A 16,776-nucleotide genomic window follows, 5' to 3' on the forward strand; every position below is an offset into this window, starting at 1 on the left:
CCAGAGGTGCAGGGGTGGTGAGAGGATTCACCAGAGACAGAGTGGGGAGCAGAACAGGCAGATCCACTGAAATACACTGCTGAGGGGAGACAGGTGAGACAGGAGAGGTCTGCTGCACTATGTGGTCACCTCCGGGGCCGGGGATCGAACTCCCACTGAGGCGGCTGCGGCTCACTTGTAGTGCTGTGCTTTAACTTGCTGCACCACCAGGGAGGGCCGAGCCTTCTCTTTTTGACCCCTATTTCCCATGCCTCCCCCCACCACCTTGCTATTTATCTCAGATCTGTCAGCTTGTAGGGTTTGTCTTTTTCTTGGCCTTTTGTTCTGTTTCTCTATATTCTGCATATAAGTGAGACCAGCTAGTGTTTTCCTTCTGACTTATTTTAGTTAGCATAATCCCTTCCAGCTGCACCCATGTTGTCTCACATGGCCTGAGCTTGTTTTTTTTTTTTTTTTTTAATCACTGCGTAGCATTCTGGTGTGTATATACCCCACATCTACTTGATCCATTCATCTGTGTGGGGCATTTGGGCTGTTTCCCTATCTTGGTTATTGTAAACAGTGCTGCAATGAGCATGGGGGAGCAGGTTTCCTTTCAAATTAGTGTGTTTTTTGTAATTGTACAAATTTTACATGTGCAACCAGCATTACACAATACATTGCATAATAGTGGAGAACAAAAATAATAAATATAAAAAATTTGCACCAGAGGGGGGCGAGGCACAATGGCCTGCAGGGGAGGACTATGGGTGCTGTGGTGGAGGGGAACATACCCTGAGGGGCGTGGGCCTGCACTGTGCTGTGAGCCAGTGTTGCCTCAGAAAAAAATTACTTGTAATCCTTGGTATAAATGTTGGGTTTGTGTTTGTATGTTTTTGATTCATTTTTTCCTTTTCAAAAATGGGCTCATCGTTTTGTATATAAGCTTTAGACCCCATTATTTGAACTCAAAACCCTAATGTGAGGTTACTTTCCAATTGATCATTAAATAAATATTTTCAGGTTTTAAGATTGCATGTAATAAACTATAAGTGATATATTTTACATGAAGGGTAATTTCATGACAGTCTTGTACAATTCAAAACTACCTTATTCTCAGGACTCTTCATAAACAGAAAATTCAAGTGATTTAACACTGTATTAATTACAAACACCATTGACCCTCCATTCACCAGCTTTGGACCTTTATTTTTTTTAAAAAATCAAAATGTAATTGACACGTTACATGATGCTAGTTTTAGTTTAGTAAATATAGTGATTCAGTATTTGTATATGTTGTGAAATGATCACCATAAGAAGTCTGGTTAACATCCATCATATGTATTTACAATTTTTTTTCTTGGGATGAGAAATTTTAAGATTTGCTTTCTTGGCAGCAGTTAAATATACAACACAGTATGATTGACTATAGATATACTGTACACTAGTTTCCATGGCTCATATCTGGAAGTTAGTAGCTGCTGTTTCTGCTATCTTGCAGACCTCCTTGTCTCTGGCAACCACTAGTATATTCTTTGTATTTGAGTGTTTTGTTTGTTTTAAAGTTGCATATATAAGTGCTATCATATGGAATTTGTCTTTCTCTGGCTTATTTCATTTAACACAACGTCCTTAAGAGCCACCATGTTGTTGAAAATGGCTTGATTTTATTTGTCTTATGGCTAAATAATATTCTACTGTGTGTGTGTGTGTGTGTGTGAAATCTGAGTAGATTTTACAGAGTATACCAATATAATACTTTGATTTTGTTATTGTGCTGCAATTACATTCCCATTGGGGGACAATGGGTAGGAGGTACATTTACTTTTTTTTTTTTTTTTGCAATGTACTGGGATTCTATATTTCAAAACAAAAGCTTAGCAGACAGCAATATGAGAGAGAGATACGATTATATCACTTTCCTGCTTAGAACTCCTTCTCTTTTCAAGAGTGATTTTTCACTGGCAAGCAGTATGACCTAGCCCTGCCTACCTTTCTTCTATTGCTGACTCTAGTTTCATACTGAAACCACTGTCAACTCCCAGGCCACACACATAGCTCTCTCCAGCCATAGGACCTTGTTTTTTTCTGTCCTGTTTGCATATTTTCACCTACTTTCTGTCCCCTTTGCATGCTTTGCATACTTTCTATGCCCCCTTCCTTCACATGACTTTATTTCTTTTTTTATCATCACAGAGAGGTCTTCCCTTCCCACCCTGTTTCTTATGACATCATAATGTTATTTGTGCTTATATCTTCTGTGTTATTTATCTTTTCATTGACTTTGTCTGCTCTCCCACTGGATTGCAAGTTTTTCAAGAGCTGAAAACTTCCTGCTCTTGTTCTCTGTGGTGCTCTAGAATGAATTAACCCACTCATGAAAAACTTAGAATGAACACACTGGTTTGTTGTCTTTTTTTTTTTTTTTAAAGATTTATTTATTTTTGCATACAAGAGACATGGGGAAGTCAGAGGATTCACCAGAGACAGATTGGAGAACAGAACAGGGAGATTGAAGTACACTGCTGAGGGGAGCAGCGGGCAGGACAGGAGAGGTCTGCCATGTGGGTCATCTCCCTGGTCTGGGATCGAACTCATGCTCTATGGGCAGTGGATAGTTTCATAGTGCTGTACTTTAACTAGCTGCGCCACCAGGGAGGGTCTGGTTTGCTATCTTTTTTTTTTAAAGATTGATTTATGGCCCTCCCTGGTGGCACAGTGGGTTAAAGCACAGCACAAAGAAGCTTAAGCCACTTCTACATGAGTTCGATCCCCGCCTGCCCCGGAGGTGACCACATGGCGTGGCAGACCTCTCCTGGCCCACCTGCTGCTCTCCTCAGCAGTGTACTTCATCGATCTGCCTGTTCTGCTCCCCACTCTGTCCCTTGTGAATCCTCTCACCCTCCGCATCTCTGGCCTGTACCAAAAAAAAAATTTATTTATTTATATAGAACCGGGGTACAGGTTCGATGAAGTACACTGCTGAGGGGAGCAGCAGGCCAGCCAGGAGAGGTCTGCCACGCCATGTGGTCACCTCCAGGGCAGGCGTGGATCGAACTCATGCGGAAGTGGCTTAAGCTTCTTTGTGCTGTGCTTTAACCTGCTGCGCTACTATGGAGGGCCTGATTTGCTATCTTTTAATGAACATGTTCTCTATTGTCCCCTCTGCCTTATTCCTTATTGGCAGCAAGTTTAGTTCCCCAAAACTTGGTGACTCAATACAGATTTATTAGCTTGCAGTTGAGGAGGTTGGTTACCTGAACTGGATGTCAGCAGGCTAAACGCAGGTGTTGTAGGACTGTGTCCTTTCTCCAGGCCCCAGGGTGGCTTCTGATTTATCCCCCTCCTCTGGCTTCTGTGGCTGCCTGTGACCTTGCTCATGACCTCCTTCCACCTGCAAAGTCGGCAGCAGCTGGTTGTATCTTTCTCACACCACATCGCTCTGACGTCCACTCTTCCAGACTTGGGGATCCTGGGATTACACTGGTCTAGGATAGTATCCCTATTTTATAGTCAGTCTTAATTTTTTGTATTGAGGTAACTGGTTTACAACACTGTATATGATTCAAAGGTGCAAGTCCACACCTTTTCAGATGTGTTACCTCAACACACCAACCACCAACGCAACTATACTCCCTCCCTTGTGTCCCCAACCCCCTCTGGCAGCCCTAATTCTATAGTCAGGTTTCTCGGGTTTGTTTTGCTTAGTTTTGTCTGTTCCTTTGTTTTGCTTCTCTATATTCTACCTATGAGTGGAGAGAGAGCTTCCTGGAGTTGACTTTTCTCTTGACTTATCTCACTTTGTATAATCTCCTGTGGTTTTATTCATCTTGCCACAAATGGCAAAACATCTTTCTTTTTTCCTCATAGCTGTATATTACCACATCATTGTATCTCACTCCTCTTCCACTGGACACTCAGGCTGTTTCTATAATGTGGCTACAGTAAACAGAGCTGCAGTGAACACAGGAGGGCATATAGCCCTACACATTAGTGCCGTTGCATCGTGACCAGCCTTCATCTGCTTCTTCATTCCCCTTTCCCACAAAACATGTCCACATGAGGACATTGCTCTACCTGTCACATGACTAGACTCAAACCTCACAGTCCACAGTGGCATCCCTTAGGTCTGGCTGGTATCACTCAGGAACTTGAAACAGACAGGTGACCATGGGCAGTGTCGGAGTCTACCTTTGGGTAGGCATTCCAGCTGGACTCACAAAAGACCCCTTTCAGCTCAGTCCCATGCAACAAATTCAGTGGGGTCTTCAAGAGTTTGCTTAAAAGTTCTTGTAAGTGCGAGCCAGTCCTCCCCCTCACGCAAAGGGTCCTCTGGCATATGTGTTGTTAGCCTCCTCCCTCCATTAGGCTCTGGACTGCATGACTAGTGACATCTCATTCATTTCTGAGCTCTTCACAGCCCTGAGCCCTGGAGAAGCCCTGAACAAGTTAAGAGGAGCGACAAAGGCCACACCTCCCAGGGTCTCCAGTGCAGGTGGCCAGAGTGCTGGCTTCATGAACATATCTGTAGGAAGAACTTAGGATTGGATTCTGCCTCACTTCCTTGTGGGAAGTGTGGTTTTCCAGAATGCCATCCACCCCAGAACCATCTGTCATCCATCCCTATCCCTGTGGTAAAAGTCGTTCTTTTCAGTTTTGATCCCATCGTGAAGGCTCTGTCTCCAGCCTGGCCATTTCCTTTGTGATCTCACCTGTGTTGTTGGGTGTCGATCACCCTCCTTTGCTGCTCTGCTGCCTCCTCCACCCACTGGGTATATGGCGTGCTGCCCCTTGCCTGTTTTGAAGGTCACACCTAAAAGTGTATACCTGGGCTGAATAGTTCTTCCTTTCCTGAAAGTGCAGGAGGTGACTTCCGTGCAGTTTTTAAAAAGTTGCCATGCTTTTCTTTTTCTTTTTTCTTCAAAGACACTTTAAACTCTTTGGTCAACATTTTTCATCATTTTCCTTTAGATACCCAAGGTCAGGTACTATTTTTAGCCATTGTTCTCCCCAATAGGGTTCTCCTTAGAGCATCCTGACTACTGGGGCTATACTTTTATAAGCTTCTTCAAGGGATAATACGTAGGTATCCGTATCTAATTTCTCCCCCTTTTAAGTAGATTAAACCTTCCACAGAGCATATACTTATTGCATATCTAGCTATTTTTCCAATAAAAGTAACTTGAGTTATTGCATGTCTGGTTATTCTTGAGTAAGAATAATTGAATGGAGGGATAAGAAGACAAATGCATACTGTGGTTGCTTTGAGAATTTTCTTTACTAAATATTCCCTTGGGGAGAAGACTGGCTTGTTTTCAAGAAGTACTTTAGTAAGCCATTGGGAAGCAGGTGAGACCCCATTGGTCTGGGTGAGAATTGAATGGTCTGTGAAAGAAAAGAGAAGGGATTTGTGGGTTGATTTGAATCTGAGAGGAGAGGGAAGTAGAGACAAATAGGAGAGAGAGAGAGAAAAGCAGGACCACTGAAGGGAATTCTTTGCATGGCCTTTTAAACCTTTGGTGAAGGGCAACAAGTCACAAAAATACTTCACATAAGTAGGTCCTTTTGGAAACCAGTGAAGCCAGGTTGATTCGGTGAGAACTTGGACAACTTCCACTGCACGGTTGAAAGTTGTGAGAAATGTGAGGCTGTAAACAGGAACTTCAGAAACTGTGGGGAGAACAAAATTAAAAACAAAGAAGAGCCTCCTCCCTGGCTCCAAGTCCATGAGTGAGAGATGCTGTTTAAGGGCCGCCTGTCACTCCTCAGCTGTGTGGCAACAGCTGGCTTGCACAGCTTCTCTGAGGTCATGCAGTAAGCCCTGCCAGGGCCCTGTTTACAAACAGCATCTCTCCTCCAAGTTGTGATCTTAGTGGGGTCCCTCTGCTCTAATTTAGTGCTTAATTACTAATGTTAAAAGGAAATTTAAAAACACAAGACTTCAGTGTCCTGGGGAAGTGTTACAGAGAGGAAACATGATGAATGGTCAGAGGGCGTCAAGGGAGTGGGAGCAGTATCAAGTAGTCCTTGGTGACAGTGGCCGCGGCATAAAGGTCAGTTTTTTGGGGCCAGCAGCGGAGATCAGTGGTCATCAGGGCCCAGGACAAGACAGTGTCCAATGCTGGACACTTGTGAGCCCCATACTGGCAGCTTGAATCTAAGCACTGTTTTCAGGCTACATAACATCTCAGGTGAATTTTTCATCCTCCCAGATTATATTTAAGCCACCCATTATCCCTTAAAATTGTCGTTTATGCTTATATCAGAATACCTAGCAGAGGACTTGGAAAAGTAAATAGCAGCAGACAGATGGGGGAAGAGTCCCAAAAACCACAGTGCCACCAACCTAGCAGGGGTTTCTCCATCTCACCCCTCAATTCCGCCCCCAGACCCCCACACTTATCTCCCAATTGAATTCCATGTAGCCAGAAACTCAGTGGAGCTCCAGGGGAATCCTTCAGTCCTTCCGGCTGAGGAGTTGGGAAGGGAGCTCTTCACACGTGCACTAACACCCAGAAGTCCTCCTGGGTGTAATTATCTCATCTTTTCTGTTCTCTCATATCCCAGCTCTCAGGTCATCATCGGGAGGGGGCAGGTGGTTGATCTTTGACACCAAGAAGGTGGGGCAACCTCTGTTTTTTTTTGTTGTTTGTTTGTTTTTAATCTGTCTTCCTACCCCTTGACCTAGTCAAGTCTAATCATGGTCGTACATGGTATAGTGGGGTAACTGCCGTCCCAGTGTCTGACCAGAAGACTGAAAAGGGGAGATCTAAGAAGTCAGAAGTAGCAAGGAGACAGCCAGAGAGAGGAGCTTGGGGAAAGTGGTTGTTCGTGAACAGCTCCAGGGTGACAGTTGTTTATGGGCTCTGGGGGCTCAGTTCTGATCCTTGACGTGTGCATGCTATAGTTATCAGGCCAGTTTTTGAAAGCTTAAGTAGGGGACAAATTACTGGCACCACTGTGGGTTCCAGATTGGGTGATCTGCATTTATGATAGACACAAAGAACATTGCAAAGGCCTTGAAAAAATTGTTGTTTATTCAGGTAATGTTGATTGACAACACTGTGTTTCAGGGACTCCTGAAGCACTAGATTCGCTCCTCTCCACATGTCTGTTATGGCGCCAAGCCACCATATAAACGTTTACAGCTGAACTGACATTGGAAATACAGTTTCCAGATTGTGACTTTAAGGCTGAATTCAGGCAGGTCCAGTGCCCACCAAAATGAAAATATTAATATTCTACGTAGAATTAAAGCAGAATACAGATCACGTAACATAACATTTAAAATAGCACGATACAATCCAACATCAACAGATAAATGGCAACAAAAAGCTGGCACAAATGATTTAAGTCAGTTACAAATATGCTCAAAAAGCAATTGTGAACACTTTTGAAGCAAATGCTAAAAAACAGCCTCAGTAAAGAACTTGAGAACATAAAGAAATGTTTTAGAACTGAAAATTACAACAATCAAAATGGAAAATGCACAGGATGATCTTATGAACAGAGGAAAGCCTCAGTGTTCTTTGACATAGATCAAAAGAATTTATCCAAACTGAAATGTTAAAAAAAAAATTGAAAAGAAGTCAGCAGAGCTGTTACAGGGTACGTTGGAGGAAATGAGGGGTGACTGGGGTGGATTCCTCATCTGTCTATTTAAGAACTTGAGACAAAACCCAAGAGCAGACTCAGAGAGAAATGAACAAAAACCAAGCAAATGCCAGTTTACTTACAAGGGGCGTGAGAAGTAGGAGAAGAGAGAAGACTGGCTGTCCCCCAGCACCATGAGAACTGAGACGGTGGGCGAAAATTGAAGCCAGGAAAGGAAGAGAGCAAGAGCAGGCAAGTGTTGCGTTCTCAGCCTGACATGACTGCCTAACCCCACCCCAGGTTCCCAGCAGCCTTCCTTTCGAGAGTCAAGCTCCTGGCGTGCTGTGGGTGTGAGTCTCAGCACTTGAGGTCAGTGTCTCCACCGTTAGGACACCACTTACTAGCTTGGAGTTTGCATCTCCCTATTTCTCTAACAGAGTCTGCAGAACTTGTGAAATAGTAACAAAAGGCTCAACAGAAAGATTCGAAATAAATCAAATAGAAAAATAAACATAAAATCAATGGTTGGTATTTTGAAGAAAATCCCAAATAAACCTCCAGGAGGACTGAGAAAGTGCATAGAGAAGATAAAAATCACTAATATTAGGAATTGTTAATAAGAAAAATGCAACTGAGTTATTAAGGATTTTGTTTTTAAGAACTAGTTGAGTTTATTAAACAATTCATGACAGGCAGCTCTCCCTTCAGCAAGAAGAAAGGCACTGCCAAAATTGTATAAGGTTTTTATACTATAGCCAGAAAGAGGGTACAACAGGATTATTACCAAGGGAAGGCAAGAAAAAGATTATTTCAGGCAAAGTCACCTTTCCCTGGAGGAAGGCAGGAGGTGTTCTCTAGACTAGACACTGTATTTCTGGAAGCTGGACGCCTTGGGGACTTGGCCTTGTATCTCCGTAAACTTTAGGGTAAGTGCCTCCATTTTAGGCTTGTCATTTTCTCTTTTTTAACAGACTGAACAAAAAGGGGGATATCATTGCATGTTTCAGAGGCTTGAAAAAGAAATACTATAAAACTGCACAAAAAACAGGAGAACTTGGATGAAATGGACCAATTCCTTAAAATCCACAAACTCTCTAATAACCTCACCTGAGATAAAATATAGAATCTGTACTGTCCAAAACTATGAAAGAAGTTTTGTCTGTAGATAAAATTCTTCCAAAAAGGGTAACTTAGGCCCTCGTGGTTTCAAGGGCAAGTTCTAACAAATGCCACTTGTGAATACTTACGGAAAATAAAAGATGTACTCCTCAACTCACTTGTGTTAGTGAGCAGAATGAGAGGTGCCACAGAGGTCCCCCCAAACCTGCATGTTTGAAATGGGTTCTGCCACTTGCTGCATAAGACAAAACCTACTCTTTCTGTTCAGTTAAAAAAAAAAACACAAAAAACTTTAATACAATTATTGTGCAATAGGAAGGAGAAAAAGAATATAGTGAAAATGACTTATCCACAAAATACTCAAAATTACCTATCCCTTCATGGATAAATGACCAGATAAACAAGGTTGGCTCAAAGCCTGCCACAAGTCCAAGGCATCTCCTGGTGGGGACCCATAAAAAAAGGGCAGAAGGGGCCAGGCAAGTCTGGAAGGAAAGAGCAAAATCCAAACCCAAGTCAAGATAAAGGCTGCCATTGTCAGCCTCCCCACAGGTCTCTCATCCATGTCTCTGTCTCTTTCAAGTGTCTCCATCCATGCCCTCAAGTCCCTGGTACAGGCCCAAGTCTTCTTTACATGTGTCTGCTCCTTTGCCTTCTCCTGTTCCTCTCCCCAGGCCATTTTAGCTTCTCCTTGCAGCTCGGCTCCACCCCTCCTTAGGTGGGGCAGGGAACTTGGAACCTCCCCTTTCTAGGAAGATTACACTGTTAGAAAATGGTTTTGAGTCCAGCATTACCTTGATAGCAAAACGAGATAAAGAAAGGCAAAGCACACGCCAATGATGTTGGTGAGTGTAGATGCCAAAATGCTCAAGAAAATATTAGCAAATTATAAAACACAATATACAAAAAGGATAAGTGCATTTGCAAATACCAAAAGCCATCCCTGTTAAAAATTCTCAACAAGAATAGAAGGTGTGATATTGTGATTTATAATAATATATATTTGCTCTTGGTCCTGTTCTGGCACAAGGCTCCTAAAACCCTTGGAATTTCCTGTGAGGAGAGCAATAAAGATGTCTTTGTTATGTTAATGAGACAACAGTTGGAAGGCTTCAAAGGCTGGTTGCCAGCAGCGCAAACCAAGGGATTAGAGAAATGGAGTGTTTAGTCCTATTCCCAGACCTCAGAGGAGGGGAAAGGGCTTGGAGATGGAGTTCCATTGACAATGACCAATGATTTAAATAATTTGCCTATGTAACAAAGCCTCTATAAAAGCCAACAGGACGTGGTCAGAGAGCTTCTGGGTCAGTGAACGCGTGAGCTTCCTGGAGAGAGGCAATCCCCCTTCCCGTAGACCTTGCTTTCTGCATCTTTTCCATCTGGCTGTGTCTGAGTTGCATCTTTTAATAACAAACTGGTAATCCAGCAAGTAAAATATTTGTTTAGACTGTGAGCCACTTTAGCAAATTAACTGAATGCAAGGAAAGGATTGTTCAATGGTGTGTGAAGTATGCAGTGCGGAGGGCCTCCACACCTAACTCTTTTCTCACAGAGCTGAGTGTCACTTTTGGGATCAACCTCCAGGTCACTAAGTGTCCTGGAGGAAACTCCCTTGATGTCAGAGAATTGTTTGGTGGCGTAAACACACACATATAGGAATTAGGTATTGAAGAGAGCACAATGGAGCCACTTGTAACCTCCCCTCCTTTACCCCCAAACCCCAGAGTTGTAAAAGCGAATCTTTCAACTTGATGGAGTGTACCTAAAAACATAACCCTATAGCTAGCTAACATCTTACTTAAAGTAAAAAACCATGATTTCCCAGATAATGGGAGTAAGGCAAGGATGTCCACTCTCACTACTGATAGTCAACCTCACACCGGAAGTCTTAGCTAGTGCAATCAGGAAAAATAAAAAACCAAACAAAACCTGCCACCCCCACCCCCCACCCCAAAAACCCCACAAAACCAAATAGACTGCAAAGGAAGAAATATAATAATTCCTTTCTATAAATTTTCTTTGTAGAAAATTGCAAGAACTCACCAAAAAATCTACAACTAATAAAGGAAGTAATAAGCAAATTTGTAGGACACAAGGTCAACATAACACAACTCAGCCATATTTACATATATTAACAGTTGCTAATTGGAAAGTAGTTTTTAAAATGCCATTTTAATAATGCCTCTCAATATGAAATATTCATGTACATACATCTGTATATATACTTATGTACATATAGCTGACATAATTCACACAGGGTATATGTGTGTATGACACTTCTATCAGCTGATGACACTAAAAAGCTCATAGAAGACATTAAGACTGACAAATGGTGAGGAATACTGTGTTCATGGATTCTAGACTCAAAGGAAAGATATCAGTTTTCCTCAAATTGACCTATAAACAAAATGCAGTATCCAAATCTCAGCAGGGTTTTTAATAGATGAATTACCAGGTCATTCTAAATTTTATGAAAAATAAATCAGCAAAAGCTACTTTGAGGGCCCTCCCTGGTGGCGCAGTGGGTTAAAGCACTGCACTGAGAAGCTTAAGCCACTTCTGCATAGGTGCGATTCCCCACCTGCCCTGGAGGAGATCCACATGACATGGCAGACCTCTCCTGGCCCGCCCGCTGTTCCCCTCAGCAGTGTACTTCATGGATCTGCCTGTTCTGCTCCCCACTCTGTCCCTGGTGAATCCTCTCATCCTCCACATCTCTGGCCTGTACCCCAGTTCTGTATGAATAAATAAGTAAATCTTAAAAAAAAAAAAGCTACTTTGAAAAAAAGACTATAGGTGAAAGACTTATACTACTTGTTTTAAGACTTACAGTAATGGCCAGAGTATGGTATTGTGAAGAGATAGATCAAGGGAAATGGCTTAGTGAGTGTGAAAATAGATCCACTCAAATATGCCCAACTGATTTTTGGCAAGGTCTTAAAGTCACTTAATGGGGGAAAGGGTAGTTTTCTCAACAAATGGTATTAGAACAGCTGGACACCCATAAGCAAAACAATAAACCTCAACCTACGTCTCATACTTTAAGCAGAAGTTACCTGGAAATACTAGATCTAAGTAATAAAACATCAAATTATAAGACCTTTAGAACAAACATGAGAATACCTTCATGACCTGAAATTCTTAAACATGACTCCAAACACAGGATCTATGCAAGAAAATATTAGTAAATCGGACTTTACTAAAACTTAAAACTCTTGGCCTACAAATGACATAGTTGGAAGATTGAAAACACAAGTGACAGACTGGTTTACAAATCTCAAACCTCACAAAGGAATTCGATCTAAAACCTTAGAACTCTCAAATGCAACAATATACAAAATCCAATTAAAAAGATGAGCCAAAGACATTGACAGACATTTTGTTGATGAGTCATACAGATGACAGATCATCATATGAAAAGATGTTCACTGTCAGTAACCGCTGAAGAACTGCAAATTAAAACCATCATGATTTATCACTGCATATCTATCAGCAGGCAATAGTGAATAATACAGTCCTCAACTGAGTGATGACAAGGATGTGGAGATGCTGGAACTCTTCGTTGCTGGTGGGATTGAAAATCTTGAAAAATCTTGTTTGTGGAAATGGCTTTTCTTATCCAATTCACATGTTTATACTGTATGACTCAGCAGTGCCAATCCTTGGTAGCTACCCTAGAGAAAGAAAACTTGAACCTGTACAGGAATGTTTGCAGTAGCTCTGTACCTAGGCGCCAAAAGCTGTAAACAATGAAAATGACATTCAACTAGTGACTAGACAAACACATACTCCTATACCATGGAATACTACTTGCCAATAAAAGACCCCCATTTTGGGGTAAGTGCAACATAGGTAATGCAACCTACGTGAATCATAGAAACAAGAAAATAAGTGAAAGATAACATACTGTGTAACCCCTTTATATGATATTCTTGGCAAGAAAAACTATAGGGACTAAAGAGTAGATGAATGATTGCTAGGGAAGAAGTGGCTATAAAGAAGAGCACAAGAATTTTTTCCATAGAACTTATTGTGTTTCAGAAAATATATAATGCCTGAAACCCCAGACATTAAAAACAATATGTAAACATTTAACTATAAATGAAGGCAGGGAGGTATGGAGAAGTTTGTAATAAATCTTAATAAAGCTATAAATGTATTATAGCTCAGATTAAGTAAGTTAGATATTAGCAAAATCATATTTGTGACCAACTAACCAATATTTTCTTTCTGTGAAGAAATGAGAACACTATGAAAGAGTATAAAACAGACCCTCTGTGGCCATATCTATTTTAAAAATTACAGCCTTAAATTCATGTACAGAAACACAAAATAATAAGTGATATGGAGACCCTTTGCAAAGCTAGAAAATGGATATAACTCAGCAACAGACAGAATTAAGGGAGAAATGCATTAAAATTCAAACAGCAGAGTAGGTTTTATCAACCTTGAAGCCTCTTAAGAGGATATATAAACAAAACAATATCATAAAAGCATAACATATTAAAAATACAGAGAGGGGACATTAAAAATAGGGTTGAATTTCACATTTTTGATGTTAATAAATTTCAAAATTTAAATGAATTTCATATCCTACCAAAGGAAAAGCTGAGTATCCAGAATTGATTAAAGATTTGCAAAGAATAGATTTTATATGGACATCAGTAAGCTCCTTGAAAATCTAATATCATTAGTTCTTCAGAGCAAATATTTATCAAATGTAAGCATATAAAGTATTTTAATGCAAATTCCAGGTTTGAAAAGCTGTACATATAATCAGTGCCTTTTCTGAGTCTTTCATAATCTTTATACAAACAGAAACCAAGGTTTACAGAGGTCCTCCCCCTCCCAAATTACAAGAGGCTATTTTGTTTACTTGAGCACTTTTCTACATGTTAATTGTGAACTTAAGTTTAAAGAAAAAATCATGAGTACTAGTAAATAATACATATTCTTTAGAATGTAAATATCATTATACCAGTAATTATTAGTATTTTTTTCAAATACAAGATTATCTTTCAGATATTTAGAACACTCAACCTAACCAAGGTTAATTATTCTTCTAGAGTTTAGGCAGCTTTTAACTACAAAAGAGGAAAATATTTAAAAATCATCTGATCCTCACATCAAAGAACTGTACAATGACACATGTAGAATTAGAGTGTTACTGTATGAGTATGACATATGTATATATATGCCATACATATTTAGGATGAGAAGACATGTTTATAGAATTAGATGACATGTAGAATTAAAATTCTTAAAAATAAGAACATAATGTGGCATTTAAATGTTTCCTTTTTAAAAAGAAATTGTGAAATAAGATTTCTCATTTTACCCAAACTTGATTTAAAAGGAGATTTAAAAATAAGTAGAAAGCCACATTTCTGAATTTTTTTATACTTACTCGAATGTTTATAAAGGCTGTCCTTGGAGGAGAACCCAAAAAGACTAGCCAGTTAAACAAGCTTAAACTATCTCTAGAAAGCAGTTTTAACTGTCTTCTGCTAAATCCAAAGGATGCTTGCATATAAGCACCTCTGACATCTTTAAGCATGAGATTTGCAAGAATTGTTGTAGCCCTGAAATGAATTTGGCTTTTGTTTTGCAGGAGCTAATAATACATGCTGGTGAAATTCTTCACTAATATCATGAATGACATCATCCACACAACTTTTTCTTTCACTTTCTTTTGTTCTTCCAACCACATACTCTGAAAATTTCTGAACAGGGAGGAAAGATGTCCTCTTTCTTTACTCCCACATTAACTAGCTTTTAGCATAAAGAACTGACAAGGTCAGAATGAAGTCTTCATAGTAACCGACTGTGGTCTCTAGTCTCTGTTTCGCCACTTTTGATCTGTGACAACTCGCTTCTTCCTCACTGTCCAAACTGCAGAACAGTTAAGGTTGACCTCTGTATTTTGATGGTCACATTTATCTTTTTTTTTTTTGGATTATGCTCTTGGTGTCACATCGAAGAAATCATTGCCTAACTTAGAGTGACATATGATTGTGTTGATGGTATTCATATATTCGAGACTTTTGAAACATTCCCTTTCAGACTCAGAGGGTTGTAGTAACTCACATCCCGGCAGCAGCATCTAAGAGGGCTTGTGCTCCCGCCCCTCACTCACCTTCACTGGGTTACTCGCTATCGTTTTCATTTTTATGGTGTAGATGTTAGGCAAGCTTTAAACACGCCTGTGTGTGTCAATGTGTGTGAGTGAGGGGGAGCGGCAGAGAGAAGCTTAATCTGCAGCTCTCATTACTGTGAGTTGCACGTTCATCTGAAGTCATCCTGTCAAGTGTCCTTTTCTATGACAAAGTGCTTGTTCTTTATTAGGTCTAGAACAAATCTGGGCGTTGTCATTCCATGTTCAAGAATACGGGACAGGATTTCTGCTGCGGGAGTTTCTTGAGCTGTGAATAGGAATAGAGAACCCTTTCAGGAACTCCTGTGCAACTGTCTCCTGGGACTGGCAGGACCCTCTGAAATGCAAGCTGTCTATGATGTGGCAGCTACAAGGATGCCATGTTAGAGCCTTGGAGAGCAGACATAAGTGATACAAATGTCAGGTGAAGGTGAGAGGCAGTTCTTTGCTATTCAGAGGAGCACCTTGATAAGGGCCAAGTGCTCTGAGTGATCATTTGGAACCACCAGGCGAAATTTTTCAGAGTGCGAGCAGACCCCGCCAGCACTCCACCACAGTCCTAGGGGCTCATGCACCGCCTTTGTGTGATTGTGTGGTGCCCGTTCAGAAGGCTCCCACTCCCACCTGCTGGCACCTGTGCCCCTTGGTCGGCAGGCTGCCCACAGGCTGCTGGATCTGCTCTGCTTGCCAGTGTGGCTGGAAGTGCCAGGGAATGTCTGCTGTTCTGGGAGAACCCTTGCTTACAAGGGTGTACATTCTCCTGTTCCCTCACCTGCCACCTTGACCTGTGCTGTCCCCAAGCACCCTGCAGGACTAAGCCACAGTTCCCCTTCTCAGGGCTTTCTCTGATGTCACACCCTGGCTTGCCATCTTTGCTTTTTAATCCTGATTCCTTTACCAGTTTATCTTGGGGATGTTTTTTAATAAGTCATAAATCACTGTGACCTGGATCCTCATTTTAGGCTCTTTTAAAGGAAAGTCAACCTCAGACAGCCTCATTTCTCTTTATGCATGACCCAGTTTGGGATTTATAGTCCTACTGTACTCTGAGGAATTGAATTATTAGGATGTGGTTTAATTTCTCTAATAGGAACCCTAAGTGACTTGCCTCACGTGGATAGATGTTTCTGTCTGTTCATGCAGCAGGGCGAGCTGCTCTGCGATTTGAGGACCCTACTGTGTTGTTTTCCCTCCCCGGCCGTGGCCTTCATCTGCATGGCCTCTACTGGCTTCCTACCACATCTGCACCATGCAAATCACTTGTGTTCATTCCCCTTTACTGGACTTAATTACATGATCACACCTCTCTGGAATAGAGGCAGTCTGGGGAGACATGAATCCAGATTCTAACTACTGCTCCATTGGTCAGCTCTTCTCTGCCCTGGAGACACTTGTATGTTATTGGTTGCTCTGCAGAGGACAGTCACCCAACTAGGTGGTGTTTTCTGCTTGGGTTATAGCTCATTCTTTTGTTCTATCCCCACACAGGCCAGTTGGCAAAGGTACCAGCTTACCTGTGGAATAGTGGATCTTCAAGTGAGTAGGTTCTTTTTACATTTAGAGGGCTTGGTTTGAGAAAATGGACTCTAACCCGATAGGCATAGATCAGATTATGACCCCAGGGCTTTTGAAAAGAGAACTTCTCTATATAGTGATTGGTAATGAGATTGAAGAGGAACTTAAATTTAAACTGATGAACTCCCAGATTAAAAAAACAATTGAATCTACTATATAGGATTTAGAGACTAGGTTTAAAAAAAAAAAAAGGAGTTAAGTTTTATTAGCTAAGGTGTGGCCTAAGGCAAGGAAGTATGGACTTGGTTGAAGTTCATTGGTTAGTTATAGGGCAGTTCATACTTGAAGGAGCATAGAGAAGCTTTTGTCAGATTACTGGGGTTGGGGATTTCTCTTGGTGGGCCCCTCATCTCTAG

This window comes from Condylura cristata, unplaced genomic scaffold, assembly GCF_000260355.1.
Source record: "Condylura cristata isolate star-nosed mole 26May11 unplaced genomic scaffold, ConCri1.0 scaffold00004, whole genome shotgun sequence".
NCBI classification, from domain to species: Eukaryota; Metazoa; Chordata; class Mammalia; order Eulipotyphla; family Talpidae; genus Condylura; species Condylura cristata.